Source organism: Lepisosteus platostomus, unplaced genomic scaffold (assembly GCF_059453375.1).
Source record: "Lepisosteus platostomus isolate fLepPlt1 unplaced genomic scaffold, fLepPlt1.hap1 Scaffold_112_H1, whole genome shotgun sequence".
NCBI lineage: Eukaryota > Metazoa > Chordata > Actinopteri > Semionotiformes > Lepisosteidae > Lepisosteus > Lepisosteus platostomus.
This window is the reverse complement of record NW_028291493.1, coordinates 27,020-54,159: the sequence shown is the minus strand read 5'-3', so window position 1 is coordinate 54,159 and position 27,140 is coordinate 27,020. Positions and strand designations below refer to the sequence as shown.

General features: G+C 43.6%; 2 non-coding genes across 2 annotated transcripts; both read right to left on the bottom strand.

Moving 5' to 3' along the window:
* Window positions 1-2,064: 2,064 nt before the first annotated feature.
* On the bottom strand, window positions 2,065-2,157 carry trnar-ucu (transfer RNA arginine (anticodon UCU)). Its single transcript has 2 exons — window positions 2,121-2,157; window positions 2,065-2,100 (listed from the first exon to the last, which is right to left on the bottom strand). It is a non-coding gene; the product is annotated as a tRNA-Arg (tRNA).
* Window positions 2,158-25,593: 23,436 nt separating this feature from the next.
* Window positions 25,594-25,675, bottom strand: trnal-aag (transfer RNA leucine (anticodon AAG)). Its single transcript has one exon. It is a non-coding gene; the product is annotated as a tRNA-Leu (tRNA).
* Window positions 25,676-27,140: the final 1,465 nt, after the last annotated feature.

Sequence of the window (27,140 nt, the reverse complement as noted above, 5' to 3'; positions counted from 1 at the left end):
ATGATTGCACCTTTCATTGTCAAATCGCCTTCTTTGCATACAAAAGTTGCACCAATACTAAGAGAAAGGATGAGGAATGGCTTTTATCAAGCGATTGCAGTGTTTGTTTGACTGAGGATCCTTGTGTGCTGAACTGGCCTCTGGAGAAGTGTAGTGCAGTAAAACAGAAGGTTTGTGTCACTCAAGATTGTTACAGAACAGAACAATACAATTACAATACTTTTGTGAGAGTAAATATTACTGGTGCATCACAGTTCTTATAATGGTGAAAACAGGAGCACCTTCTCTACATTTTTGACTGAAGTATTTAAACGGAAAGAAATACTATCACTATGCAATTCATAAATGCAATTGAGCTCCTCTAAATGTTCTAGTCTGATGAAACAATGTATAGAATTAGGTGACAATATCGGAATTCATTCAAATGCACATTCAAGATTAATTTTCAGCAACAAAAAAAGTGCTCGGAAATATTTTACAAGAATGAAACCTTACATTCACCTAAATAAACATTCACCCCCTACATTAGCAGAGAACAGTAGGACAGAAGGTTAGTGTCACTGGACACTGCGTCAGAGAGGCTGATCTCTTCTCCCTCATTATGCAGGCTTACCCACTCATGATGAACTGTCCTCCAGCGATACTCAGCTGCCATCTTCGACTCAGACATGACGTTCATGTACATATTATACCTTAATATGGCACTGCGTTACAATGATTTGATCAAAACAACTGGTGAAAAAATAATTTTTTCCTTTCTTTTAGTAGCTAAAGACCAAAAAAGAAGCATTTATTCTTTTCCTCTCCTACCAGCCCTTACAAGTCACCCAGTTTTTAGTTTAGAGCTGGATTAAAGCTCCAGTCTCTTTGAGGGTTGAGTTGGAATCCCACAGCTGCCAAATATCTCCAACTATCTCAGTGTTAAGAAGCAAAAAAACTCACATTTGCTGCAGAAGGAACAGGAGAATTCATGCCATTCAGCCTTATAGCGTGATGTCATTTTCTCATTCTCGTTTTTAGATGCTTGTGATCGAATCTATGATCCTTATGAGTGTGGTCACCCTCCATAAAGGTAGCACAGATACAACGTGCCATGTTTTCAGAGAATCGCATGAATTACAGGTCAGAAGAAGGCAACAAAGTGTCCGCTAGGCAGTTCAGCGATTTCAATGGTGTTCTCTGTTGTTTAGGTCCAGAATGACACCCGTTACAACCAGGAAACACACAGTGTCAGGCATCAAAAAGACTTCCCAAAACCCTGATCCTCTCCTTGATCCGGTGATGGTGATGGCATCCAGACATTTCCTGCAACACAGCCAGGATACGGTCTTCAACAACACAAGTGAAAAGCTAATTCCCAACCTTTGCAATCCTTTGCAAAGAAGGACCGCATGTGCTCAGTGTTAAATGCACTGTTCATTATTAATAATAATAATAATAATCTTTACATTATATAGCGCCTTTAAAGGTGGGTTTTCAAAGCACTTTACAGAATGACAACAATAAAGTTAAAAAAATACACTAGATAAGCAGGATGAGAATACACAGTTAGAGGAGACAATAGATGGTGGTATTAAATACAGTAGGAACAGAGAGGTAAAGAATAGTTCATTAAAGGCTCTTCTAAAGAAGAGGGTTTTGAGTCTGGATTTGAAGGAGTTTAGAGAAGGTGACTATCTGATATCCTTGGGGATAAAGATCCAGAGCTTTGGGGCAAAACACGAGAAGGCCCTGTCACCCATAGAATGTAGATGGACTGGGGGACAGATAGGAAAACACAATTAGAAGAGCGGAGGTTGTGAGGTGGGGAGTAGGGCGATAACCCAGACAGGTACTGAGGTGCTAAGCCATGGAGAGCCTTATAGGTGAGCTTGAGGATTTTGAAGTTGACAGGAAGCCAGTGCAAGGACTCCAGGGCAGGAGTGATGTGATCACAGTCCAGTGCTAATTTCTTTCTTGTGGCTGCTGGTTCATTTTCAACTGTGGACTCTTAAGAAGTCCTGTATTTGACTTGATCAACACCAATCCCTAGAGGATTTCGAAAGGTTCAATAAAAATGACACATGACTCTGGTGGGACTCGAACCCACAACCTTTGAATGACTTCATTCTATCAAGGCCTAGAAGTCCAATGCGCTCTCCATTGCGCCACAGAGCCAGCTGTGTGAAAAAGTGTTTGCCCCCTTCCTGATTTCTTATTTTTTTGCATGTTTGTCACACTGAAAGTTTCAGATCATCAAACAAATTGAAATATTAGACAAAGATAACACAAGTAAACACAAAATGCAGTTTTTAAATGAAGGTTTTTATTATTAAGGGGAAAAAAAAATCCAAACCTACATGGCCCTGTGTGAAAAAGTGATTGAGATTTATCAGTCTGGAAAAGTTTATAAAGCCATTTCTAAAGACCAAAATTACCCCAAGAGCACAGCGACGACTCATCCAAGAGGTCACAAAAAACCCCACAACAACATCCAAAGAACTGCAGGCTTCACTTGCCTCAGTTAAGATCAGTGTTCATGACTCCACTATAAGAAAGAGACTGGGCAAAAATGGCCTGCATGGCAGAATTCCAAGACGAAAACCACTGATGAGCCAGAAAACATCTTGATGACCCCCAAGACTTTTGGGAAAATACTCTGTGGACTGACAAGACAAAAGTTGAACTTTTTGGAAGGTGTGTCCCATTACATCTGGCGTAAAAGTAACACAGCATTTCAGAAAAGGAACATCATACCAACAGTAAAATATGGTGGTGGTAGTGTGATGGTCTGGGGCTGTTTTGCTGCTTCAGGACCTGGAAGACTTGCTGTGGTAAATGGAACCATGAATTCTGCTGTCTACCAAAAAATCCTGAAGGAGAATGTCCGGCCATCTGTTCGTGACCTCAAGCTGAAGTGCACTTGGGTTCTGCAGCAAGACAATGATCCAAAGTGGGCAAATTCTATGCCCGCTTTGATGCTCTGAACACGGGCAATGCTGAGAAGACAGCAAGTGTGCAGGGCGAGTTTGTTCTGAAACTCTCAGAGCAGGACGTGCAGAAGACTCTGAGCAGGGTGAAAATCCGTAAGGCTGCAGGGCCTGATGGGATACCACCTCACGTCCTGAGGACATGTGCAGCCCAGCTGACCACAGTGTTTACGGACATCTTTAACTCCTCCCTGTCACAGTCCATGGTCCCCATCTGCTTTAAAAAAAACACTATTGTTCCAACCCCCAAAAAGATAAAAGTGACATGCCTGAATGATTACTGCCCAGTAGCATTAACATCTGTGGTGATGAAATGCCTGGAGAAGCTGGTGTTGTCACACATCAACTCCTCCATCACAGAGTCCCTGGACCCCTTGCAGTTCGCCTACCAGAACAACAGATCAGTGGATGATGCTGTTTCCCTGGCTTTGCATACAACCTTGGAACAACTGGACACTAAGAACTCGTATGTGAGAATGCTGTTTGTGGACTACAGTTTAGCATTCAGTTCCATCATACCCAGTCAACTGGTGACAAAGCTCAGGGGATTAGGTCTGTGCAACTCTGTCTGCAACTGGCTGCTGGACTTTCTTATCGAGAGACCACAGGTGGTGCGGATAGGCAATAAAACATCAACACCACTCACCCTGAGCACTGGAACCCCAAAAGGCTGCTGTCTGAGTCCAAGGTTGTACTCCCTATTTACTCACGACTGCACAGCAAGACACAGCAACAACCGCATCATTAAGTTTGCCGATGACACCACTATAATAGGACTGATCAGTGATGATGACAAGTCTACTTACAGGGATGAAGTTGTACAGCTGCTTAGGTGGTGTCATAGCAATAACCTGGACTTGAACATAAAGAAAATGAAAGAGCTAATAGTGGATTTTCGGAGACACAGGCCATACCCTCACAGCCCACTCAGTATTGATGGAACGGAAGTGGAAACAGTCACCAGCTTTAGGTTTTTGGGAATTCATATTAAAGATCTAACCTGGACTGTGAACACTGACTCTATCATGAAGAAGGCTCAGCAGCACCTTTATTTCGTGAACTTCTACCGCTGCACCATCGAGAGCGTCCTCACCAACGGGATCACTGTGTGGTATGGTAACACCTCTTCGCGAGAAAGAAAGGCACTACAGAGAATGGTCAATATGGCCCAGAAGATCATCGGCTGCGGTCTCACCGAGATTAAACAGCTCTATGAGGACCGCTGCCATGGTAGAATTCTGGCCATCACAGAGGACAGTCACCACCCCGGGCATGAGCTCTTCACCCCACTGCCCTCAGGCAAGAGATATAAGAGCATACGGACACTTACCACTAGATTCTTCAATACCTTCTATCCTCAAGCAGTGAGACTGGCGAACACATTTAGCCATCCCCCTCGGACCACACCTACACCATCACCATCTACCTCTTTATGATTTCTTATCTATTGCACATCTCCAGTCATTGTTTACACGTCTGTATTGTTTACATTCAAACTATCTACATGTTTACTTGCACGTTGTCTATTGTTTGTTTGTACATTGCCTTGATGCACTGTTTGCACTTTGTCTTGTTTTTTACACTTGTTTTACAATCAAGAGACTTTCTGTAAGTAAGAATTCCATTGTACCAGTACCGGTTACATATGGCAATAAAGTTCAAGTTCAAGTTCAAAACACACCAGCAAGTCCACCTCTGAATGGCTTAAGAAAAACAAAATGAAGACTTTGGAGTGGCCTAGTCAAAGTCCTGACCTGAATCCGATTGAGATGTTGTGGCATGACCTTAAAAAAGCGGTTAAGGCTCGAAAACCCTCCAATGTGGCTGAATTACAACAATTCTGCAAAGATGAGTGGGCCAAAATTCCTCCACAGCTTTGTAAAAGACTCATTGCCAGTTATCGCAAACGCTTGATTGCAGTTGTTGCTTCTAAGGGTGGCCCAACCAGTTATTAGGTTTAACTAAATGTTATCCACAACTTCAAACACCTGTGAGAAACGGGCAACTGCAGTGTTACGCCTGCTGGCTCCACAGATAATCCTTTTTTGAAGTTTAAGGAGAGGATTTCTTCAATTCAATTAAACGTTTCAGAAATGCTGAACTATTGATGTGTTTCACACGCAGCACCGGCTCTCCTTTGCTTACAAATATTTTTTTTTACACCAATTTACTCAACTACGATTTTTGCTGAGCATTTTGTTTGCTTGCTTCCTATTGTATACTGTGCTGATTTCTGTATTGTTCAATTTCCCTGTTGATTTTAGTTTCTTGTTTTCTAAGACAATCAGACCAGCTGTTCTGACCTTACCCTGCACTGGAGCCACTCTTTTCTTTCCAAAGGCGTGGAGAGAGATACTACTGCAGGTAACACCCCATGAGAAACATCATGAGTTTCTGGAAAAGCTCTCTACCTGCCCGCTCCCCACACCGACGTGTGTGAGCAGGGATTTAAAGGGACATTCTGAAGTGTAGAAACATTTTATCGTTACATACTTTTTCTGTGCAGTTAGTTCTCCTTCAACTCCGCCCGACAACAGAGGTTGTTTTTAATACAGGAGTAAAGGCACACTGCACATCTGCAAAACATCACGTTAAGGTTTAGGGAGAGCGACATCAGTGATTGGAAGGTACAGATGCAGCCATTCAAAGTGCGCGGTACAGACACGTACCGGAGGTAATTGGCTACGGCGTCACGCATTGTGACTCGCGATGACGCAAAATACCGCGGTACGTGATTGGTTGACCGACAGGGGCACTCGTAGTCCGTTGGTCGGTCGTAGAAAGATTTACAGTAAATGTCTTTACTGTGCCCATTTTAGCATTGAATATTCATATGGAATTTTACCACTGAAGGGAAATCTTAGTACCTGAGCATAAAAAGAATAGGAGCATACTGTAACGCGTGTGAAGGCCATAAACGATATTAATTTTGGAACATAAACATACAGTATATGGCTGGTCTCTGTACTTTAAATAAAAAATACACACCAGTATTCCATTTCTCCCTAAACATTTTAAGCTTCGAAGTCTTTAACTAATGTGATACTGGAGTCAACAAGCATACTTTTAGAATTTGATTAAAAGGGAATATAATATGGAATTGCGTATCTAAAGAAATTAATAACGATATAATTATATTCATGTACCGCAACACAAGAATAGTACATGCTGTACATTGTCTGTTGATAATGTTTCTGTAGTGCTTTTTCAGCACTCTGCATGTGACCTTGCCGGTGGCACTGTGGGTTAGGCTCCTGACTCCTACCTCACATGCTGTGTGTTTGAATCCTGCTGGAGTCATGACTTTTTTTTCAACAAACATTTCTTTGAAAAAATAAAACATTTCCCTGGGTCAGAGATTAAATAAAACCTCACTCGCACCAAACAAATTTATATTTCTAAATATCACAACATGATCGAATTTAAGTCATTTTAATAACAATGAATAGTCACCTATGTGTTACAATATAAACATTTATATTGATTTAAATCGCGTTTTGATTTAAATCGCAAACGCAGGTTTAAATATATGTGTTTTTTGATTCACAATCAGACAAATGCAACATAAATTGATATCTTTGTCTTCTAAGTATCTTAATAAACTTTCAGCATAGCATTCTCCCCGTTTAGATTTATTTTTCTTGGGATCCTGGGATCAAACATGGAAAGATTAGATTGTAATCATTTTTTTTTTTAAATACATTTTAGAAAAGTGTAATCTATACTAAAAAGTTGTACACCACCTGCTATAAAGATACATATTGTAATACTTTCGGGTTCGGATAGGACAGACACGAGAACTCAGACTTGCGTAGTTAAAGCAAGTTAAAGCCTTGATTTTATATATCACCTTTAAAAGTGGCATCTCAAAGCAAAGTAAATACCCAACACTGATTGTACCAATCTGTCATGCTAATACCGAGGTCCTGACTCTCTGTGGTCATTAAAAATCCCAGGGCGCTTCTCGAAAAGAGTAGGGGTGTAACCCCGGTGTCCTGGCCAAATTTCCAATTGGCCCTTACTAATCATGGCCTCCTAATAATCCCCCTCTATGAATTGGCTACATTACTCTGCTCTCCTCCCCACTGATAGCTGATGTGTGGTGAGCGTTCTGGCGCACTATGGCTGCCGTCGCATCATCCAGGTGGATGCTGCACATTGGTGGTGGTGGAGGGGAGTCCCCATTACCTGTAAAGCGCTTTGAGTGGAGTGTCCAGAAAAGCGCTATATAAGTGTAAGCTATTATTATTATTATTATTATTAATAAAGCACCTTGAATTGAGAGAGAGAGAGAAGGGGAGGGCGAGCAAGAGAGAGAGCACAGCCAGGACAGACAGGCAAATAAGATACACTCCACAGACATTCACAACAGCGACATATCATAAAACATTTGCACATATAGTTAAATTATTATTTGTTTTTCAGGAAGTTAAAAAAAACACTTGAATTACTTATCCAGTCTCTCGAAATAAAATTATTTTTCAAGCAATGCAACTAATGTCGGGCAATGTGTTTTTTTTAATCCAACATTGACAGCCACATCTTAAATCTTGTCAGTCAGCTCTTTTTCTCTATTTGAATTGTGGCAATTCAAACAACCTGGGATAACAAGTGGTCTCAAAGTCACAGAGCTCACAGAGCTTTCACAACAGATGACAATTCCCTTAGTCCTTCCTTAGTCTTCCTGAAATTGTCAGATTATGAGTGAACAAAAACATTTTATTAAAAATTTAATAAAAATTATTTTTTAATCGCGTATCTAAGGAAATAGCAGTATAACCTTGTTCATGCAGTGGCATGTTACATTATTAAATATTTTGAGCTCTGGTTGAATGATAAGTGTCGCAGTTTAAATAATTTTCGTAGTTAGAAATTATGAAACGCCCTGTTAAAAGCAAGGGAGTTTTTATGTCCGTTGCAGTAAAAGAGAATGCCTGACAAAGTAGGGCTTGGACAGATTCCAAGTGCTTGTACAAATTTGGTAAAGAAATTATACTTTGAGTTTACAGCTTGTCCAAAGTCATTCATTATTAATACTATTAGTAATATCTTCGGTAAAGGCTTTGATGCATAAATATTTCTGATAAAGGTAGGTTGTGTACTTTTGTCCAACTGAGCAATCTTGCTTTCATAAAATATACCAAATTTTTAATGACTGATGATTAACATGCTGTAATACACAGTTTAAATTTAAAAGCTCAAAATTTATACCGTGAAATACCCCACCCATTTTGAATGGCTGCATCTGTAGGAAGTTTCGGGTCACTTTTTTTGTTATAGATTCAAGCAACCCTAAATACCTTTTCAAGAAACATTTCAGAATCCATGTCACATCCAGTACGATTGCTACACAGGTCTACAGAATACAATCAGAATACTGTTATTTTGAATATAATCAGAATACTATATAAAACACACCGCCCAAAACATTTCTAAAACAGGAATTACACGTTTAGGAATGCGCCCTCCTTTATACATTAAATAAAAGGTCTGAAGCCTGCTCCAAAGAAGAACTATATTCAGAGCTGACAAAGAAGTGATAGGAAACATCTCGGAAAACGAAGGTGCTGTCGTTTTCAAGCGTCGGACACCAAGAGCTGAACCCGGCGTCCTCTGAAAAAAGTAAGGTGTTGGGAGTGTGGCTGGGTGGTCTAAGGTGCTGGGTTTGTGCTCCAATTTCTTCGCAGGGGTAGGTTTGAATTTCGCTGCTGCTAAGTGTTTGTGGGTTAAGACCATCCTTCTATTGCGAGCTCAATGGGTAAAAACTTTGCTTGACAGTCTGTTGAGAGACTGAATTAGGTGTTTCAAGATAGTCTTTGTTAGCTTAACATCAAGGCAGAAAAAAGCCTCATTTTGTCTTCCCGACAGCAATGCTCTTTGGTCCCTTCAGCGTTATGCAGGGAACAACATCTGCCGTGATCACTTTTCAGAGTCAGTGCGAATTGTAGTGTGCCGTAGTTGTTTTTAAAATTGGTTTTGTCGGAATGCTGCATTTGTCTGTGAAACTTTAATGCTGTGTTTTTTCACGCAGAATCGATGGCAGGAGCAAAGCTTATTCAACCTTTGCACTCAGCGCTCAATCAGAAATACAGTATGTATTACTATTAGTGGCACTGAGGTCACTATGGTGCAATTGAGCGATGTAAGACCAATGGCATAATGGATAACGCAACTGACTTCAGATCAGGAAAATGTATGTTTGACTCCTGCCTGGCTTTTGTTGCGTTAAAACGATTTACCTTCCTTTATATAAATTAACTGCACCTTAAAGCTATAGAAAACACTTTGGGTAAATTGTCGAAATTCGCATGAGGCTGCAGACAACTTAACACTACTGTCTGGAGATCAGCTCCTTCTCTGAGCTCCATTGGAATGAAATCCCGTGGGTAGCAAAGATGGAGAGCAGCTCAACTTGTGCTCAGTACGGTGCTGAGGGTTCAGTACTGGTGTCATTCCACACAAACTGCACAGGCTCTGAATCAGACCATTTCAATTAGTTTGGTCATTTCAATTAGTTAGGACACTTAATGTAGAATTATTACTTTGCCTGTCTCTTGTTTGTATATAATTTAATGTCTCTGATAACTTAACGTTAGTTTTTAATTTAGTTTTAGTTTTACGATGTAGGTTAATGCGTTGACATATGCACGAACACGCGAAATGTCTCACTCCTGATTCAGCTCATGCTCCATAGGAGAGAAGAGATTCCTCTTGCTTCTCGTACAACCATATCAGAACAGAAGCCCGTGTCACCCAGCTCTAATTCAAGAGTGACTCGCATCTTCAGCCCTTTTTTTGGTTCGTGATCATTAATTTCTTTAGTTATGATCAATATTGAACTTTTTAAAAATAAAAATAATCAAACATGCAGGCATGTTTTTGAAAAGTATTAGGAGTTGACAGGGCGCCCATTTGGAATAGTCGTCAGAAAATGTGAGAAAAGGAAAGTTACGCAAACTCTCACACACAGCATTAGAGATTGGAATCTGATTGTAAAAAAGCTACCTGTTTCCCCGTCGGTAATCAAACCCCAGTTTCCCGCATGACAGGCAGGGATACACACCATGACACTAACTAGGAGCGCTTGCTAGCTGTTAGGAGGCATTTACTCTTATGGCTACTACTGTTTTGGGTTTCAACTTTTATTTTCATTCCTTCCAGAGGAGCGCATGAAAACGAGTTTCCATCTGCGCCATCCTCACTCCTGCTCTGCTATTGTCACAGCTCCTCCTTGTGCACGACCAACACCCATGGAGTCGGTTCTTTCAGCTTTACTAATTAGGTTTTCAAGGGCTGGAAGTAGGGCACAAGACACACGAACACTAAAAGCATCCTTATCTGCTTTCAGCTGCGAAATGTCATTCGTGGACGCTGAAGAATTTGTTTCCAAGGCAGCGGTTTCAAGCAATTTTGCGCTTTAAAAGTAGAGCAGTGCATTTCCATTTTTATGCAGGCACACGATGACATAAGGAGATTGTCGTAGTCGGCAGGACTTGAACCTGCGCGGGGAGACCCCGATGGACTTCAAGTCCATCGCCTTAACCACAAAAACACAGCAGAACTCTTCAAACCAATTAAAGTCCGATTGAACCGGTCCACCAACCTGTCGTTCTGGGGATCCAGCGGGGTGGTCCGCGTCTTAGAGATCCCCAGGCGCTGGCACACTCTGGCGAAGACCTGGGATTCGAAGTTACGCCCCTGGTCACTGTGTAACTCCTCCGGCACCCCTAGCCTGGCAAACATCCCCTCCAGCAGTGCATCGGCCACGGTGGGGGCACTATGGTCCGGGAGGGCATAGGCCCCCGGCCATTTTGTAAAATAGTCCACCACCACCAGGACATAGCAGTTTCCAGCCTCAGTGCGTGGAAACTGGCCCAAAACGTCAACCACCACCTGCTCCATAGGAGTCCCCACCTGGTGTTGTTGGAGGGGGGCTCCTTCTGGGCCACGCGCACCGCACACGTTCGGCAATACCGCTCCATGTCCCGGTGGCAAGAACCCCAATAAGACCCAATAAGAAGTTTTTTTTACAGCCGAAATGCCCCAAGCCCTTCTGGCCGTGCACCACTCGGAGCACAGCCCTCGTGCAGGACCTCCATCTATCACACCATCTGCCCCTCTGGCTCCTTAAAGTGGAGCAGCCAGGTGAGGGACACATGGTCGGTCCTCAACCGGAATCGGGCCCTGAACAGGCACGGCCTGAAGTGGCGGACCGCCACCATCGCCGCCAGCAGCTCACGACGGGTCACGCAGTAGTTCCGTTCAGCCTTATTCAAAACCCGACTGTAGTAGGCAACTACCCGCTCCCCATCTGGCCCCTCCTGCGCCAACACCGTGTCCAACTCTGAGACACTCGCGTCCGTATCCAGGATATACGGTAACCACGGATCGGGGTAGGCCAGCACGGGGACCCCCACCAGAGCTTCACGTAACCGGCTGAAAGCCGTCTCGCTGCCCGAGTTCAAGTCGAAACGGCGGCCCTTGTCGGTGAGGCGGTGCAGCGGGGGAGCGATGCTGGCAAAGTCCCGGACAAACCTCCGGTAATACGAAGCCAACCCCAGAAAGCTGCGCAGCAGATACAGCATACACTGGTTCCACGGGACCGATGCCAGCACCCTCTCCATCAGCCTCTTGAAAGTCGCCGGGGCATTGCACAGGCCAAAGGCAGTAAACTGCCAGAGGCTTCGAGCGAGTGGTACCTGCCAGTAGCCACAGCAGAGGTCAAGGGAGCTGAACCAGGTCGACCCGGTGATGTAGTCCTTGGCATCGTCTATCCTCGTCAGGGGGTAGGAATCGTTCCAGGTGACCTCGTTCAGCTTGCGGTAGTTTACGCAGAACCTCCACGAGCCTTCTTTTTTTTGGACCAGTACAGCTGGCGCCGAGGGCTCGCGGAGGGCTTAATCACTCCTGCTGCGGCCATCTCCAGGATCTTTTCCTCGGCGGCGGTCCGCTTGGCGTGAGCCATGCGTCCAGGTGGGATGCGGATGGCAGAGGGTCACCAGTCTCGATGTCGTGTTGGTAGAGGTCCTCAACGCCGCGCCTCGCCTCCACGCAACCGCTGCCGCCTTGTCTGGCCCCCCAGCCGACTCGGGGGCAGGATCCGGCACGCTCGCTCCCCGGCTCACAGGCCCGGTCTGCCGCCGCCGCCACTGACTCTTTTTCCCCCGGCTCCGGCAAGCCCGCGTCCCTCGGCCTTCGCCGGGCCTGCCCTCCACCAGGTGAAGTTGCTCCCCCTGCCACACCAACTCCTGCCGGCCCAAGTCCAAACTGGCCCCCACTCGCTGCAGTAGGTCCAGCCCCAGAATGCAGTCCTCCTGGATGGGTGCGAGGTAGCAGGGGTGGCGCACCATCGCTGCACCTAGACGAAAGGCAAGCTCCTGTTTCCCCCGCACTGCGGCGAGCTGTCCCATCACAGTCCTTAGCCTTCAGTAGGGCCAGGCAGGGTTGTTCCTCGATTCGATTCGGCACTGGAGGTACAGGCTATAGCCGACTCGCCCCACAGTGGTGTGAGGGGTGCCGGTCTTCACAGCGCTCTCCGGAGAGGGGGTTGAGGTGTTCAAGGGCGGCCGTCCCCGCGCTGAGTCGACCCGTTCCCGTTTCCCGACACTGATCGCGGAGTGCGAGGTTTGGGTGCCTAGCAGAACCGGGCTCGGTGTCGTCTCTTCCCGCTGCGGTCGCAAAACAGCGTGCGGGGCTGTTCCGCGGGGGTTGCTGCACGGGCTGGCTTCTCTTCCCCCTTGCTGGACTCCTCCGTCGGTGTGGGAATCGCTGGTCAGCTCCGGCAGGGAGGGTATCTTCTCTTTGGGGCATCCACTGGGCGGGAGTAGCAGGCAGTCGCCCCAATTCTACCGGCAGGACCACTACTGGATAGCCCTGGTAAGGGCTGTGGCCACCTGTCGCACCCAGGAGTTGCTCAGGCTCCCTATGTGCGCTGCCCATACAGAATCGGCTAATGTCTGCCAAGATTTGTCCATCCTGCCCGCTTCTGACACCAATGTAGCGTTTACAGGTTTTTCTCAGAACAAAGGACCAGTGGAGACGCGATTAACAAACCAAGCAACAGCTTTATTCTTTAACAACCACAAAACCAAACACAGCATATACACGCACATGAGAAGACTGACGGAACACATACACATCTTTAGGGTGGTAATTACTTAACAACACGCTATACACTTATAAGACTACACAGGGCACTAGAACTACTAGGACATTATTTACACAGGTAGGGTCAGCCGCTGGTCACCGTGCTGACCCTCAGACTCTCCCTGGCTACAACTCCCAGCATGCCAAGCTGTACTATGAGCTCCTAGGGGCGCTTCCTCCTAACCACCAGGTGAGGGCGTTACAATATATATTTTTTTTTCTCTGGTTCTCAGCAGTATCATTGGGCTGAACTCCAGTTAAATGCTTGTCTTAGAAAGATCAAAAGTGAGCGAGGGAAGATGGGTAGAGATTAATGGAAGTTACAAAAGCAATGGGTTGGCTCTGCCTAAGCTTCATTCAGACCTTATTAGGGCAAACTCTATGGGTCAATTGCATCGAACTGAAAGTAGCATACTAACAGGAGTTCAACCCGTGCTTAGAATGCAGATGCCATCTAAACTTGTGCTCCACCTTAAGTCCAATTGCAACGAACTTTGCTGCTGTGCTTAGTCCGCAGTGCCGAACTTAACCTGTTCTCAATTGCAATGAACACAAAGTAACAACTGCAGCACTCCAGAGTAACTAAAGTAGCGGACTAATTTAAACTATGTCTTCATATGGCTTAGTACCGTACTCGGTGTAACGCAGGATTGCATTAGAAGGCTCCCAAATATAGTGGAAATAATCCGTTGCTTGGAAATGTATTGGAATATTAATTAAAATTGCTTTACACTCATACCATATTTATTAATAATGAAGTTTATTAATGTGTGTATTTACAGAAGTGTCATTTACTATTTATGTTTAATGTCAATCATTACTAGTAGCTGTGAGTTTTAAGATATGCTAGGAAGTGAAGAGAACAGAACAGAGCAAATGGTTATATAAATGGAGTGGGAGCCTTTAATATGTTCTATAAAATTTGGGAGTCAACTGAATAGATTTGCTAAGTATTTTATTATGATGGGTCTCTGTATTTGTGGTTATCAGTGGAAAGCAGGGATAATAAGGAAATGGGTGGCACCCAAGCACATGTTAAAGAAAAAAACTTGGCTTCTTAAAAGTGATTATGATAGCCACAGGACAGAAGAGACAGTGCACTGTGGTCCAATAATGACTGTGTTGAAACAGCCAGAGTGTGCTGCATGCCATAGAGATGGAAAATTTAGCTCATTCCAGTCAATCGCAAGGTTGTGTAGGACTGCACATGACCTGATGATGATGGTGCTGGCTCTTGATGGACTGGTATACAAACCAAATGACAGCCAAGCAAAGCGTTAGTTGTTTTACAATTCCGAATTATTGTTCAATGTGGCCTCTTGCACTTTTATGACTCCTGTTATAGCGCTTCTCTTGTAATGTTGTAGGATTGTGCACAGGTGTCAGAAGATATAGTCATAAAGAATACCCACAGGCAAAACAACACGCCAGCTTGCTCCTCCCTACTTTGAAAGGAAGATATTGGAACTGATTAAAGAACTTAATTTGAAATGTAAGTTCCTACTGACACAGGAGAGAGAGAAAATCAAAGTTCTGAAAAGTAAGCACAAGGCACACCGTGGATAAATAAATTTATTAATTTAAAAAAATGCTGAGAAGGTCATAATTGTTGTATTTATTTGCTCAGGTAATTTTATAAGTTTAACTTTCAGTAAAGTTGTGTTAAAAATAAAACTGGTCATTAGTTGGCGTCTTTTGTAACGATTTAGCAATAGTGACATGTCTGCTTATTTGACTGGAGTGTTAAAATTAATACGGTGGCATCCTGTCTCAAGTGCACAGCTGCAGTTCTCATTTGTTTCGTGACAAATTCCAATTGCATTAGTCTGTGTAAAAAGAGACTTCTGCAGCTCCAGTGGTGTGATTGAACTCATGCTGAGATTGAGTTCAAGCCTCACCTGGAGCAGTGTGGCCTGTATCTTCAACTATTTAAACTAACTGACCAGTTTAGGTCCTGTTAAGTATTTGCTGGAGATCAGGTCTAAATTAACATCAAAGGAACAAGTAAAGGTTTGTTCCTTGTCAGACCTAAAGAAGGCTCCAAAGCTCAAACGTTGTTTGCTTCTCTTTTCAGCATGGAATAAAATTTTACTTGTTCCTATGTAGTCCACACATGGTGACACAGCTCCCTACTTAAATTACCATCAGCAATGGACCTCCAGCTGACCAATACACAAATATATGAGAGAGGTCTACTGATACGAGAGGAGCACGATGGAGTACTGAAGACTTGAAAAGCTCTCGCATTAGATTCTGTGTTTTTGTTGTTCCCCAGATTTGTTTTTAATGTTCTTTTTCTCTTTGTTTTGAAGTTGTTCTGTTTTTTTTTTCTTTTTTGGAGTTGTTAGACTACTACAGGGATTTACCTAGGTTCTATGAAGACTTCTTTTATCAAAACATATTTTATTAATAAAAGCGTAATTTCTTAATAATCAACTTTAATGTTATCTTTATTAGTAGCTGTATTACAGGTAATGCATGCACAGCCTTTATTATGCTATAGTGAATTTTCAGGTATCCCATGGAGGGAAGAGAACTAAAATTAAGGAAATACTTATTTAAAGGGGTATAAGTCTTAAAAGTGTTCTGTCACATCTGGGTGTTAATTGAATAGATTTGTTGTATTATTTCATATGATTTGACTCTACACTTGTGTTTCTCAGGAGACAGCAGTAATATTGGGGATTTGCGGGTACAGATAATAAATTATACTATACAAGCAAATGTAAGGTTACCTTAATAAAAAAAACTGTTATCATTACCCTTTTCAGCGTTACTATTTAAGACAGTCTTTTGGAACAGTATTCTCATATTAGGGGCCATAGTCTAATGATAACGGTGGTGAAACAGGCGATATGTGCAGAAAGAATTGGAGATGGAACAGGAGACTCATCCAGTCTATAGAAAGGGCTGCACACGTTACAGTGATGCGAGGCATGTGCTCTACCACTGAACTAAACTCCCGATAGGTACTGTTACCTGCAGCTCTTTGTGTTAGGAAGAGTGAGCAGTCGACATTTTAAAGGTCAAAACTAGACGTGATGAGAATTCAGAACAAGAGGCTGTGCTTCACTCAGCTTTTGATGAATGTTTAAGTGAATGACAAATTTGCTATTTTCACTTTTTGATTAAAGAACATAAAAAGCACCTTTCTTCCAGCCAGATTCAAACCAGAGGCCTGAGCATTCCCAGCTGTTTCTACTACGGTCTTCCACTCTAACAGCTGAGTTATCAAAAACACAGAGAGCACAACTTTTGTCATACAGAAAGCACAATGAAGTGCAGTGTTCCGATTTATTTCAATCCCAGTTCGACATCAAATCTCATTCCAATAGTCTTGTTTAGTTTGAATTTAAGCATTTAACCAGGCTTCTACTGTACAAACTTCCAGAGATATTACAAAATGTTTGAGGGGACATCATTTCAGATGGAATTTGACTTTTTTTCTAGCGGGATCACATTAAACCTTTCTTTTGGTTTGAGAACAGGATCTTTGTGAGACTCAAAACATTTCTGTCTTTGCTTCTTTCGAGGACGAATGGATTATTGAGATGCAAACAATGGTTCAAATCAAAACACAATTGTGCTATACAGTACTTCTGTTTTTATTTTTAGCTACCAAAATTTAGCCTTAGTTGTAAAATGTCATATTAATATTCAATATTAAATGGATTTAAACATGCACATTAGAGAAACAGATTGAATGAAGTAATCGTTTTAATAACATCTAAGTGCAACCTATTGATTGTCTTTGGCCAGTGAAATGCATAAGGCACGGCACAACTTTTACCATATCTAGAAGAAATACCATGTGTTCTGAGAAGCTGCATCTGTATATAATGTTATTCAGACATAAATTTAGGTGGAGGTCAAATTCTTATCTGGCACTTCTGCTTCCCTGCTGATAACAGCTCCCTGGGCACTGCGCACCTCTTTTCTATCCCCTCCCTCTACCGCAACACCACTGCAGCAGGATTTTCTCCCTGGAGAGGGGATGTGAAGACACTGATCTCTGACCTGCACATTATTTCTACAGTTCCATCACCATGGAAACATTATTTGTATAAGTATGTTGTGGAAACACAATGTACTTCCTTTCAAAAGCTCACAGCTGTAGTGCTCTAAAATGTCATTCTAAATCATTGCTAGAGAGAAAAAAAATCTCAGCTTGATACATTGTTGTGCAAGATTCTACTGTCATTTTCACTATTTTATTACTGACCAGGAAAATGACTCTTACCAGATCAATGAAAGTGTTGTAAAAGAAGGAATAAGGTTCTTGATCCTGAGATGAAGTAAAACAGATGAGTTTATTGCATGCAAGGAACAATAAAGCCGAAGTCTTGTTTCCCGCAAGAAACATCAAAACCGAAGTATTGTTCCCCGTACCGGTACAAACTTTTGGGTTATATAGTATCTTCTTCTCCGTTTCTGACGTCACTCGGTCTGATGGTAAAGAGGGGGAATCATGGTATTTGGCCAGTTTACGAGGTCCTGGCCAAATAGTCAGTTTAAGATTACACACAGGGGGGTTCCTAGCTTGCATCTGGAATCCTTATCAGTTAACCCCCTTTCCTACCATAAACCCCAGCTTGTGACTTAGAAGTCTAAACCTCATACAGAAAGGATTAAATTCAAACCCCCGTCTTCACATCTTTCTTCAGTGGCAAGTATCCCCGCCTGTCACGCGGGAGACTGGGGTTTGATTCCCCGACGGGTAGTAGCTTTTCTTTTACCTCCTTAGAGAAAGGACTGCCTTTCACTTCTCTGTTTTCTTTCACAGCGTCGTAAACCTTTTCATTGCTCTCGCTTTCAGAGCCTCCACACGGCACACGTCTCGACATCAGGAAGCACATTGAAGTGAAAGCAGGAAGCGCTGCGACATGCACTGTGCAGATCCCGCCACACTAAGAGGTGAGTGGGTCTGTTCGATCACAGCGCTAGGCGAATCCCCAATCCCCTTTTATGCGTGGAGACAAAAGAAGTCTGTTGTTTTTCCCGCCGGTTTCGAACCGGGGACCTTTCTCATGTGAGACGAACGTGATAACCACTACACTACGGAAACGGTGGTAAGATGTGCCCAGCGGCCCAGTGCTGAGCTTCGCCAATGCGATTCAGCTGCTTCCAGTGCTTTTATTGGAGTGCGCTGATGGACCGTGCTCTCTCTCCAGAGACCAGCACGCCTGTCATGGACGGAGCAGGAAAGGCGGCGCCACATTCTACAGCCCTCTCCACGCAATCGACGAAATCGGGCTACTGAAGTAGAGAAAATCGCCTCTCCAGAAGGTGCAAATATCATCTCGGAGAGTATAAGTCCTATAGCCGAAGGTCAGCCCTGTCTACCACAGTAACCCTCCCACCTCCTGCAGCGATGATCAGCTCGTCTCACACGCGAGAAGTTTCAGCTGGAAACAAGCGCCCCCTCTACTCGCACGTTTTGCACGTTCAAGTAGTTTTAATGCGGCTCCTTCGTACACGGTGCTGATCTTTTGGAAAGCAGAAGGTAAAACCAGGGTGAAAACCAGGAATCCTAACCGCTAGACCATATGGGAACGCACAACCCCGCTGTTCCGGGCATCATGCAAGCAAACTACATAAATATGAGAAAACACGCAAGAGAGTTGTCACTCAGAGTGTCGAAGGTTCGATGTATACTGGGGCTCAGTTGAAATGCAACGTCAGGACTTTTCCGAATTATGTCACACGAAGAGAGCACAGCCTTTTCCGCCCTGCCATGTGTGTATTGGTAACTTGCTGTGATCGTATAGTGGTCAGTACTTTGCGTTGTGGCCGCAACAACCCTGGTTCGAATCCGGGTCACGGCAAAACAGGGGCGTCTGCTTTCACTACTTGCACGAATGAAGGCAAAAAAAAGCCAATCGATGTGAACGAACAGCGTTTTACAGAGGAGTACTGCCTAACTGGATCGTTGATGAACGACAGAGGCCACTCTGAACTCTTCTCGGGTTTCTTCAATGACTTACTAAGGATCTTCTTCACATTCGCCCATGCAGGGGAAGCCAGTTACACCAAAGCAAACGCAGGAAAGTGCAATTCAAGCAGAGACCAGGAGGGACTTGTTTACACCGAGAGTGGTCGGAGAATCGAACAATGCGCCCAGCCCTGTTGCTGGAGCCAATTCTTGATGAGATCTTGGGCTCACTAAGAGGCCCCCGCTGGATGCTAATCTTTCTGTTGTACTTGCAGGTCCTGCGCTGCTTTTGAGCCGACAGAGCTCGTCCTGGTCTGTCGGCACAGCCCAATTGCAAATGATCGGCTCCGGTTACAGAAGAAACGTGCGTTTGGTACTGTTGTAACAGAAGGAATAAGGTTCTTGATCCCAAGATGAAGTAAAACAGATGAGTTTATTGCATGCAAGGAACAATAAAGCCGACGTCTTGTTTCCCGCAAGAAACAACAAAACCGAAGTATTGTTCGATGTGCCGGTACAAACTTTTAGGTTATATAGTCCTTGCTTGCTGCTTCAGACGTCATTCAATGTTATGGTAAGGGGGGGGGTCATGGTATTTGGCCAGTTAAGAGGCCCTGGCCAAATGGTCAGTTTAAGATTATGCCCCCAGGGGGTTCCTTGTTCGCATCCTTATCAGTTAACCCCCTTTCCTGCCATAAACCCCTGTTGCTTAGAAGTCTAATTTTCAGGCAGAACTGACTTAAGTTAACCCTTTTTACATCTTATCTCTTACTTCATTCCCCCCTTATAAAATATGGCATACGTCAGGACTGCCTATTTTTACACATACAATGTCAGGGCAGATCTTTCCTTTTTAGATGTACAGGCATGCATTACCATCACATTGTGTGTTCCACAGTTACAACAAGATGTTATTGATGTTTTTGTACAAGTGATAGTTACAATTATACATATAAAACAACCCTAATCCTACAAATACATAAAGTCCTACTCCAGGACCCAAACGCAGACCTCAGCCATGTGGAGATCTATCGTCAGGATCTTGGAACAGCAAACTGACCCAACTCCGATTATAATTTTTTGGCTTATAGATATGCCAACACCCGGAATGTATTGATACCATATCCCCAGTAATGCTCCTCAGGCCTAACAAGCACACTGTTGGTCTTAGGAAACATCAGACACAGAAACGGTAACAACATCCTTCTTTCTGTTCACTCAGTCTCTGGTGCCGTGGGTCGGTGAAAGTGCGATACGCGGATCCAGCGATCTCATCCTGTCACTCAGATGGCACAGTCAGTAGTTGGTGGCACTTGATATGGTCCCTCCCAGCAGGATTGCAACGTCTGGCAGGGTATCTCTTCTTCACCTACACCCACTCGCCAGGTATCCAGTCGTGTTTCCCCTCTACTGGAGGTCCCCAAGCGTCCGGCACCTGTTCACGAGCCCTGTGCACCGCTTCAGTTAACAAACCTACAATACTTTAATAGAGAGTTAGTTAATTCATCAGTGCGTTAGCCAAACTTGGCCTCCAGGGAGTTTCTTTGGCTGCCTGTGATGATCTCAAATGGGCTCAGTCTCACAGTTCTGTTTGCTCCAGCCCGCAAACCGCACAGGACTGCAGATAGAGCATCTACCCATGGTGTTCCTTCAGTTGATATGTCAACTTAGTTTGTCTTTTAGACTGTGGGTGATGGGGGCAATGTGACTTCCAACTTACCACTAGTGAGGCAATTACAGCCTGGCACACCTTCCCAGTGTAGTATGCCCCTAGATCAGTATCCAAGGGGCAGGTCAGTCCATACCACGGGATCATCTTTGTCATACACTTGGTATGACAGCCCAAATCCCATCATCATACAACCCCACATTCATTACACATTTGTTCTAACCACTACAAAACATCTATTAAAGGCCTCAACCTGAATTCTCCCTTTTCCCCAATAGAGGATTCACAGGCATCTGCATCTGCATGGTTGTTACCTTGAGTTACTGGAATTCTTTATTTATTGTATTATTTACACCTTACTCAAGCTGCTTCTGTCGGCAGCTGTAAAACTACAAATCAGTTCAGAGACAAGCCCAGTATTCTTAACTGGAGTCCCTGCCGTTGTGAGAGAATCCTATTTCTCCATAGCCATCCAGAATTGTGGCCTACATGCAACAAATACATACATTATAAACATATACAGTAACCCTTTGTCCACACTTACATATAAAGGAATGGTTGATCCATCTGAGGAAACCCCAGTCTCAGCACCTGTAAGAGAGCTTGTTTCAAATTATTACAGGCGGCTTTTGCTGCTGGAACCAAGGCAATCTTGTCCTTGTACTGCACTCCCCCCTTAAGCAGATCTGTTAAAAGTTGTGCTCACCCCGTAAAAACATTGCACCCTGGCCCTGTTAAAATTCCACAATGCTCGACACAAAAGGGCCTTATTATAACTGCTTAATATTAGACACTCTAAAGCTGAAGCAACTCAGACTTGTGGGTTTCCTCGTCAGGGGAAGCACTCAGAATACCATCAACATACTGAGTGATCACAGTCAGTTGAAGCCACGTGATACCCTGTTCTGGATAGTCATTCTTTGTAATGCATAATATTCCAACCCAATAGATCTGGGATAAAACCACCCATTAAAATCTGGTACTCGGCAAGTAACACTTGCTGCCCCAATACTCCTGTGGCTTCCTGCCGTCTCCCCATATACATTACTCTATAGCACACTGTTGAACAGAGGAGTGAAACAAGCATGACAGTAGTGCTCCAGTATCCCCTAACAGAGAAACCAACACTCCATTAACAGTACATTTTTATCCACTGGACTGGGACAGACTTAGGGAGGCTACAAGGGATTTACAGGATCTAATCGTTAGGTAAACAGATCTTCTCACAAGATGTTATTCTCCCCAGTCTCGATTCTAAACCTACAGCGTTTCAGCATGTCTGGTTTCGAGACATTCGAAAAAATCCAAATTGTTTCCACTATTGCAACTAATTGTATAAAAATACAAAAACTGTTTATCTAACTACTTTTACGTCCACCTGTACTGTACTTATACGTTTCAGACGTTTCTTATATTTTCCAATCTCCTTACAGATGCAGCCATTCAAAGTGCGCGGTACAGACACATACCGGAGGTAATTGGCTACGGCTTCGTGCATCGTGACGCGCGATGACGCAAAATACCGCGGTGCGTGATTGGTTGACCGACAGGGGCACTCGTGGTCCGTTGGTCTGTCGTAGAAAGACTTACTGTAAACGTCTTTACTGTGCCCGTTGTAGATATTGAATTTTACCACTGAAGGGAAATCTTAGTAGCTGAGCATAAAAAGAATAGGAGCATACTGTAACGCGTGTGAAGGCCATAAACGATATTAATTTTGGAACATAAACATACAGTATATAGCTGGTCTTGGTACTTTAAAGAAAAAAATACACACCAGTATTCCATTTCTCCCTAAACATTGTAAGCTTCGAAGTCTTTAACTAACGTGATACCGGAGTCAACAAGCATACTTTTAGAATTTGATTAAAAGGGAATATAATATGGAATCGCGTATCTCAAGAATTTAATAACGGTATGATTATATCCATGTACTGCGACAGGGCTCTGTAGGGCTGTTTCGCCTGCCTGTTCACGCGAGCTGTCTTGTAGCTTACTGGTCTAGGTGCATGACTACCACCTGGCAGGTTGTGTGTTCAAATCCAGCTGGTGCATTTTTATTTATTTATTTTTTTTTATTTATTTTTTAATCGCGTAACATAAACATATTACCGTATGCAAACTGTACTGTATACAGTATGTATATGTATATTTAATGTCTTAACTGTGCCCGTTTAAGTATTGAATATTCATATCTAATTTTACCACTGAAGGGAAATCTTAGTAGCTGAGCATAAAAAGAATAGGAGCATACTGTAACGCGTGTGAAGGCCATAAACTATATTAATTTTGGAACATAAACATACAGTATATGGCTGGTCTCGGTACTTTAAAGAAAAAAATACACACCAGTATTCCATTTCTCCCTAAACATTGTAAGCTTCGAAGTCTTTAACTAACGTGATACCGGAGTCAACAAGCATACTTTTAGAATTTGATTAAAAGGGAATATAATATGGAATCGCGTATCTCAAGAAATTAATAACGATATAATTAAATTCATGTTGCAAAAGAACTGCAACGGACATAAAAACTTCCTTGCTTTTAACAGAGCGTTCCATAATTTCTAACTACGAAAATGCCAGGTGAAAGGATTTGTAAACATATTTTGTTAAAGCAAGTCAGTTTTTTCCGCAACACATAAAAGACATTTTTCCAAGAAAATTTAGCCTTTGTCACTAATGAAACCACTAAATAAAGACATAAATATAGAAATCTTAAGATTTGTTTTATTTAATGTTGGTAGCAGGATGAACTGTCAGAGTGTATATTTTGTCGCAGAGTTGCTGCAAGATGTTAACAGTGAAAAAGGTATTTAGAAATGAGTTATTTCAAGATGAAAAAGAAAACATACACGAAACATGGTTTCATTATGACCAGAATCGGTCTTGAGATATTTTTAACTTGATTTACAGTACTTGAAAGGTATGTCTTAACACCGATACTACAGTGCTTAAGTACTGTTCACGTATATGTTTCTAGGTTTATATTATGCATTTCATACGGTCAAATTACTTTTGAGCAACTAATAAGAAGCGCGAAACGGTATGTGTTTTAGTTTCGTTTTGTGCTGGGACCCGTGGATTGATTAGAGATATCAAGTACATACAAGTCATTTTTTAAATGTTGTATTTTGTCTTGAAAAAATGTTACGTGTACATCATCTATCAACAATTACACAGGTTCTGTTTCCATATTGCGGATTTTGGTTACGTAATATTATTTTCTAGATTTCACGTTGTGAATATATGATTTGGGCAAACAGAGCCGCAAAGAAGTTAATTATTGGTTGTTGGTTTTTTTTTGCAGTTTTATCTAGAACAAGCGATGCTTAAACCTTTGTCTGATTCTTGTGAAACTATCCACACGACAGTTACAGTACCTAGGAGTTGACTTCAGTGATGTCACTGATGGGATGTTTCTAAAAATCCATCCTCTGTAAAACGTCTTCTCTAGTTGTCCTGCATATGTATTCGCTAATGAAGCTGTGTGTTCTGAGCCTGGATCTCTACATTTCTGTATGAACCAGCTTAGAGGGCTAAAGACAGCTTGTGTTTAAATTGAGTGTAAGGCAATTTATGCTTCTAAAGTCATGGTCAGCATTTATTTTTGTACTGTGCTGTAAACTTGTTCTGTGCCAAGTCACATTATTTTATAGCGTTTTTATAGCGTTATCAAATCCGGTGGCGCTGTGTGTTAGTTTCCTGACTCCCATGTCACATGGTCTGTGATTGAAACCTGTAAAACCGGTTTAATTCGTCACAGCCAGCACTCTTCAGGTGTGAGGGTCTTCTGCTCAGAATGAAACGCTAAAATGTTTGTGTATATTCTAATGGTAGTGGGGGCAGGGTGTGTGGGAACAGGTTTGGTTGAAATTGCATTGGAGATCTATGTTCTTCACACCTGAAACATTTTCTCTGAAAGCATTTTCTTCGCAGTTTAACCGATCTTGTTACAGAATGTTACAGTTTACTATTATTAACCATATTAATTTTAAGTGCTTAATGTAAAATCTTGTAAAAATATATTTTCATTGTTCCAATATACATTAAGTCTGACTATCATATAATAAGTTAAATACAAAACTAAAGAAAAAATAGGGTTAAATATAATTCAAAATATTTTGCTAACAATGTTAACTGTTTATGAATAATAAAATGTATTAACTAAGGAGTAGGATGGCACAGTTGTTAGTATGTTTTTTGTTTTGTTTCTTTTTCATAAATACAACAGTAGTACTTGATGTCTCAGTGGCTTTCAAAATTAAATTATGCATGCAAACCTGTGAACTAGAAAGATAACTAAGATATCCATCCATTATATTCCATAATATCCATAAAATATATCGCGCTGAAATATGTGTGACACAGTGGTGGCCTGACACGGTGAGGTGCCCTGGCAGCTGTATGATGCAGTGGTGGTCGGGTATGTAGAGGTGTTGTGCGAGGCATGCTTTTTGCATGCATGAAGTAAATCCCATGATCGCTTTTGAACTTGGACAAAGTACTTCCAAAGGAGCGCTATGCGCAAAGATTTAACAAGCTCAACCCCCGCCAACGATTTGGTGTGAAGAAGCAGAACATTCAAGTTTCACAGACAGAAGCAGCACGCCAGCACAGCCAACATTAAAACGGAGGGCACACTACGATTTGCATTGACACAAAAGTGATCTGGGCAGACGTCGTTCCCTGCATAACGGAAAAAGTGGCAAAGCGCTTTTGGGTTGAGAGGACGCAAGAAGGTTTTTGTTTTGTGCCTTGATGTCAAGCTGAGAAAGTATCTTTAAACACTTTGCTTAGTTTCTCGAGAGACTGCCAAAAAGCAGTTCCCTCCCTTTCGTCTGAAGCCAGCTGAAAGGGGGTCTCAACAGAAGCACCTGGCAGCGGTGGGATTCGAACCCACGCCCCCAGAGAGACTGGAGCCTTAATCCAGCGCCTTAGACCGCACGGCCACACTACCTGCTGTGTGCTGTCTCTTTGTCTCATTACTTGCCCGGAGGAAGCCGGGTGGGTTTTGCTCTTGTCGCCCGACTTAGTGGCGTTATGACCGTGGAACTGACTGCACCTGCTTTTTCTGAGATGCTTCCCCTCTCATGGCGAGATCTCGATTTCTTTAACACCTCTGGATAAAGATCTTCTGTGGAGCAGGTTTCAGACCTCTGCGTACAGCACCCTTGATGTCATTTTATTTTTACAGCAGCCGCATCCGGAAAGTTGTGTCTTTTACTTTTAATTTGAACAACAAAAATACATACAATACAAACGAGCACATAAAACGTATCAAGAAAATCGTCAAGGGTTCATGCTTTAATATTGTACTGTTTTCAGGTTCCCTCAGGAAAAGGTCAAGTGGCGACGTGATAGTTAACCAAGCGACAGCTTTATTCTTTTATCGAAACCACACAAAACCAAACACAGGACATACAGACACATGAGGAGACTGATGGAGCACGTTCACATCGTTAGGGTGGTAATTACTTAACAACAGGCTATACACTTATAAGGCTACATGGTACCATGAGTGCCTAGGTGCACTTCCTCCTCACCACCGGGCCAGGGGGGTTACACTGTCCCCACCTGAAGCGTCTGGCGTCCCGCCGACATCGAACACCCCCTCAGGCTATACTCATACTCTGCTAAAGGCTGTGGAACTCTGCGTGAGCAGCTGTTACGAAGCGGTGGTGGCCGGCGGCCCACCGTCACACCCATTGTCGGCCGGCTCTGGCCCTGGCTGCTCCTCCGGAGCCTCCCCGCGGGGCTCCTCCTCCCGGTCCCGGTAGGGGTCTCGGTGCAGAACCATCACTCTCCCCCGGTAGCAGACCTTGCCTACCACCCCGAGGACCTCAGCGGCCCCCTCCCACAAAGGCGCCAGCTTAGGGCTGAGGCCTTTGCGGCGGAGCGGGCTGTACACCCAAACCAAGTCCCAGGGCTGGAAGGCAGGCCCCCTGCAGCGCAGGTCGTAGTTCTGCCGGACTCCCGCCTGAGTCAGATGGGTCCGGGTAAAGCTGTGCACCCGCCGCATCCTCTGCTGCAGGTCCTACTCGTAGTCCAGTCCAGCTGGTGGTGCCGACTCGTCTCCGGGCGGCGGGCCGAAGACCAGGTCCACCAGGGTTTGCATTTCCCGGCCCAGCATGAGTGAGGCCAGGGTACACCCGGTAGATTCCTGGATAAGCCTAGAGCTCGAGGGGGAGGTGGCGGTCCCAGTCCCGTTGATGCCAGGACACCAGGGAGGCCAGCTGGGTGGCGAGCATCCGATTAAACCGCTCCACAAACCCGTTGCTCTGGGGATGCAGCGGGGTGGTCTGAGTCTTAGAGATCCCCAGGCACTGGCACACTCTGGCGAAGACCTGGGACTTGAAGATACGCCCCTGGTCACTGTGTAACTCCTCCGGCACCCCCAGCCTGGCAAACATCCCCTCCAGTAG